The sequence below is a fragment of the Hydra viridissima genome, unplaced genomic scaffold (assembly GCF_058129835.1).
Source record: "Hydra viridissima isolate aposymbiotic clone 2 unplaced genomic scaffold, HvirCarnegie_v1 scaffold_4, whole genome shotgun sequence".
Taxonomy (NCBI): domain Eukaryota; kingdom Metazoa; phylum Cnidaria; class Hydrozoa; order Anthoathecata; family Hydridae; genus Hydra; species Hydra viridissima.
The window spans coordinates 16,465,824-16,471,491 of NW_028324303.1; the positions used below are offsets into that span (position 1 = coordinate 16,465,824).

General features: G+C 29.4%; 1 protein-coding gene across 1 annotated transcript in view; it reads left to right on the plus strand.

Annotated features, from left to right (window-relative positions):
- Positions 1 to 1,195: 1,195 nt before the first annotated feature.
- LOC145182681 (E3 ubiquitin-protein ligase HECTD1-like) overlaps positions 1,196 to 5,668 on the plus strand; it is a 232,973-nt gene continuing 228,500 nt past the window's right edge. Inside the window, exon 1 of the mRNA XM_090086300.1 lies at positions 1,196 to 1,232. The gene's annotated coding sequence lies outside the window, so the exon portion shown is untranslated. The remainder of the gene's footprint in view (positions 1,233 to 5,668) is intronic.

Sequence of the window (5,668 nt, forward strand, 5' to 3'; positions counted from 1 at the left end):
TATTATTATTATTATTATTATCATTATTATTATTATTATTATTATCATTATTATTAATATTTATATTGTTATCATTATTATTATTATTATTATTATCATTATTATTAATATTTATATTGTTATCATTATTATTAATATTATTATTAATATTTATATTATTATCATTATTATTAATATTATTTTTAATATTTATATTATTATTATTATTGTTGTTAATTATCATTGTTATTTTTATTATAAGTGTTGATTATTCATCATAATATTATAATCATTGATATTATTATTTTAATTACAGTTATTATTTTTATATATCCTCCTATTCTATTTAACTATTATTATTTTTGTAATTATTATTATTATTATTATTATTATTATAATTATTATCAATTTTACTTTTGTTTTTGTTATACTTTTTGTTACTATTTTCATTATTAAAATTGTTTTTGTTATAACTATTATGATTAATATTATTATTATCAATGTTATTATTTTTATTATATTTGTTATTATTACTCTTATTATCAGTATTATTATTATTGTTAATCCAATTTTATTGTTATTATTATCATCATCATTATATATATTACTACTTTTATTATTATTTTTACTTAAATTATGGTTTGTATTATTTTTATTATCTTTATTATTATTGTATTTATTAAAACAATCTTTATCTTTACAATATTTACCATTATTTTTATGGCTATTACTTTTGTTTTTTTATTATTTTATCAACTTATAAATTTTTTAAAATTATTTTTATTTTGATTATTCTTATTTTTATTATTGTTGTTATTATTCATACTTTTTATATTATCATTATTGATATTATTATCTTAATTACAATTATTATTTTTAAAATACCTTTTCCTCTAATTAAGTAACATTGTTATTATAGTTATTATTATTATTGTTATTATTTAGATCATTGTAATTGTTATTTTTTATATTATTGTATTTATTATACCATTTTTATTATAATTATATTTATCATTACTATTATAATTATTAAATTTCCTGCTCATTTTATTATTATGAAGTTATATATTTTTATTATTATTGTTTTTCTATTTATTTTTATTTTTCTTAATATAGTTATTATTATTCATAATAATATTTTTATCATTATTGATATTATTATTTTTTATTACAATTAATATTTTTATAAATCCTCTTAATCTAATTAACTAGACGGAAAAAACACATACTACATTTTAGTCACTGTGTATTAAGTTAACTAATAAATAAACTTATATATGTTCTCGACCAAGAGGTAATCCACTGTTATTCAGAGTGGTAGCCCTCTTATCAATTATAAAACATCAGATTGAGCAATTTGCCAATCATTGATGATAATGAGCACACCTTATTCAACTGACCAACTTGCAGCTCTAGTAGCCAACTGGCCAGGCCTAGGTCAAGGTAACCATTCAGCTGCTTCTCAAAAGCTTGATACTATGATATCAAAACTAATAGCCACAGTCAGCATACTTCACACCCGCGTATCTACTCTTGAAAAAGAAAATATTGCTCTAAAAGCAAATCTTTCTCAACAGTCAAACTTAGCATCTCCGAGCTTAACCACAACTCTTAACTGGGCAAGTGCAGTCAAGCACGGTTCAGAAGCCAATAAAGCAATTATCACAACAGTCAACTAAAATGCCAAAATTGTAGAAATGAAATCAAAAAGAGCTATAATTGCTGGTCTTCCAAAATCCTCTGACAATAATCAGAGGCTACTTTCAGTTCAAAGCATGCTCAAAAAACTTAACTATAATGTTGCTTTTAAAGTTGTTGGGCATTTCATAAAAAAGATTAACAATACCACCAGTTTAACTACTATAGCAGCCGAACCAAATGAATTGATCATCGTAGAGTTTGACTCGAAAGAGCACCGCAATGATCTCGTATATAATGCAAAGCAACTTGCCTCAACAGACGAATTAAAATCTGTCTACATTCGCCCAGACCGTACACCTCTCAAACAAGAAACATTCAACAACTTAAACAAAAAGCGTGCTACCGAAAATGCAGAATTATTGGCAAAAAATTTACTTGACAAACCCTTTCGATTTGTCAGCTGCGAAAAAATCAAATGCATTGACACATCCAAAACAGTCAACATCAATGGAAGAGAGAACCCATTTCTCAAATGGAAATCAGCTGCTGAAGCCATTAAGTCACTCTCAACATCTCACTAATTCCTTCCTTAACAAGGCCAGCTCTTCCATTAAATTATCTCATCTTTCGTGCTTCTACACCAATGCAACCTCCCTCAATCCCATAAAACTCATCGAACTGTCCTTACTTGCAGAAAACAACTCTTTTGAGATTATTTTTATCACCGAGACATGGTTCAATGACCAATCAACTCCCTCTCTTCCGAACTACAACCTCTATCGTTCAGACCGTTGCAATCAAATCGGAGGAGGAGTAGCAATATACACAAACAATAAAATCATCTCAAACCAAATAGAGGAACCCCTACTACACAAAGATTTTATTCGTTACTATTCAGAACAATTATGGGTCGAACTAAAGCTTCTGAATGAAACTCTACTCCTAGGCTGCATTTAATGACCTCCATCCTCAGGCATCGAAGCCTTCTCAGAGATTTTAAGTGCTATTTTCCATGCTAAAACTTTAGTATCAACCAAAAAATACAACGGTATCATCATTGCCGGTGATTTCAATTTCCCAGAGATTACTTGGACTTCCAATTCAGTCTTTTCCTCTAGTAAAATTGGTCTCAGTTCTTCATTTGTCTCTCTCTTTCAAGATTGTCATCTTCACCAAATCGTCACTGTCCCTACTTTCAAACCTGCTAATCGCCCTATGACAAACACTCGTTATCTACTAATATGTGACTCTCCAGATCGTACTTGTGAGATTAACATCGGTCCTCCACTCAGTTTGTCTGATCAATATCATTGTTCTATCACCTGGCATTAAAAACTGGCTTCCAGCGTAAAATTATCACATTTCAACAGCTCTAAATTTATATACAAGCTTGGTAACTACGAAAACATCAACGAAGAATTCAATAAGGTTGACTGATCATCTATTTTTAAAAACTCAAGCGTGGAACAATGTTACCAACTTTGGCTCAACAAATACAATGAATGTTGTCATCAATTCATCCCTCGTATGCCAAACAAACCATCATAGTTCAAAATGGAAAATCACATCCCTGGTTGGGGAATATAGAGAAACTAGAAAGCTCGTAAAAAAAATAAGTCGTTCTTCTCTGAAATCCTTCGAAATTGCCCTTGCCAATGATAAGCGTAACCCTAAAGGACTGTTTTCATACATAAATAGTAAACGCTCTGTAATTAATCAGATCTCATCTATGCGAACCACCAGTTCCAGTGAGATCATTAGCTCTGATAAAATTACAATAGCCAATTCACTTAACAATCAATTTCAATCAGTTTTCAGCAAAGAGCCATCCAATGACAATCTTCCCCGTTTTGATCGTAGAACTAACACAATCCTCCATAACATATCTTTCGATACTCTGGCGATTCTTATGGAACTCTCAGCACTAGATATATCTAAATCACTTGGTGTAGACAATGTCAGTCCTCACGTTTTACGCTTTTGTTCTACCTCAATGTCTTCTCCACTTACTCTCATCTTTCAAAAGTCAATGGTGAAATTCCGAGTTCATGGTCCAAAGCAAATGTAGCACCTTTATTTAAAAAGGGCTCTAGAATTGACCCATCAAACTACAGACCAATATCCCTCACCTCAATTCCATGTAAAATAATGGAGAAACTAGTTAAAAAGGCAATTATGCAGTACCTAATATCAAACAATCTTTTATCAAATAGTCAACATGGATTTTTAGAAAAAAAAGCATGCGTTACAAATCTCCTTGAAACAATGGACTTCTTGACTGGAAATATAGCCAGAAAACTACCAGCTGATGTCATATTTCTGGATTTTGCAAAAGCTTTTGACAAAGTCCCACATCAACGAATGCTTCACAAATTAAAAATGTAAAGAATCGAAGGCAATCTTCTAAATTGGATAAAAACTTTCCTACTCAACAGGTCTCAAAGAGTCATCCTTGGTGACACTCAATCGAATTGGTTACCTGTGACAAGTGGAGTTCCGCAAGGATCAGTCCTAGGTCCAATTTTATTTGTCATTTTCATCAATGATCTGCCGGATGTAATAAGCAAAGAAAACAGTTGTAAGATCTATGCTGATGACACTAAAATCCTAAGCATTGTCAACTCACTTGCCGCTCAACTTCAACTCCAATCAGATATTGACCAAATTGTTCACTGGACTAAATCTTGGCTCATGGAGTTAAACGCAAAGAAATGCAAGGTCATGCACTTTGGTCAAAAAAAGTTCACTCCTTTCAAGTACTCAATGGAGGAATTAGGCCCTTGTTCAATTACGACTCGAACTACATTGGAAGCAACCACTTCTGAGCGTGACTTGGGAGTTCAAATTACCAATGATCTTAAAGTAGAAACCCAATCCATAATTGCCTCATGTAAAGCAAATCAAATGCTAGGCATCCTAAAACACACTTTCCAATCTCGTGATGCTTTTTTATGGAAACAACTCTATTGCACCTACATTCGTCCTTTACTTGAGCTTGCAATTCCGGCTTAAAACCCTCATTTGGTAAAAGATGAACAAACTATAGAATTAATACAGCGCAAAACCACAAAAATACCAGACAAACTGAAAAAGTTAGATTACAAGTCCAGATGTTTACAACTTGGCCTATCTTCTCTTGTTGAACGTCGTAAAAGAGGTGACCTCATCCAAAAATATAAAATTATTAATAACATCGACACAGTCAACTGGCACTTTCCCCTTATCACAATTCCACCAAGAGCAAATCACAGAGAAAGACATCACCGTGAGAAGTACAGCAACAATTTATCTCGTTTCCACTTTTTTAACAATCGCATTGCCAAGTCATGGAACATGTTACCAGATAAAGCAATCAGTTCTCCAAATGTCAACAGTTTTAAAGCGAACCTCGATAAGCTCTAATGTTACTACAGCTCGCAGCTTTCCTTTGTGAAAGTTGCAATATGAGCTTCACAAAAACTAACTGTAATCTGACAATCTATTATTTGTATTTTGTCAATTATTTTTACTTTTGTTGTAACAAATATATACTACTACTATACTATTATTACTATTTTTGTTCATATCATTGTTATTACAACTATTATTACTATTATTATTATTATTACTATAATAAGATATATTATTATTATTTTACTATTAGTATCAATGTTGTGACAAATTTATATTTTTTATTATTATTGATATTATTATTGTTATTATAATTATTATTACCATATAAATTGTGATTAATAATGTGACTATTATTATTAGTAGAAATATTTTTGTAATCCATATTTTTATTATTATTTTTTATTGCTATTATTCTTATTATTATCTCTATTATTTATGTTTTTATTATAATAACAATCATTATTTTCATTCTATTTTTATGTTTCTTATAATCTTTACAATTAATATTATTATTATTATTAATACTGATATTGTTATTATAATTGTTATCATTATTGTTATTATCGCTGTTTTTATTATTAATATTCTAAGTGTAATTATTGTCATAGTCATCATTAATATTCATATTACTGTTATTTGTACAATTTATGCTGTT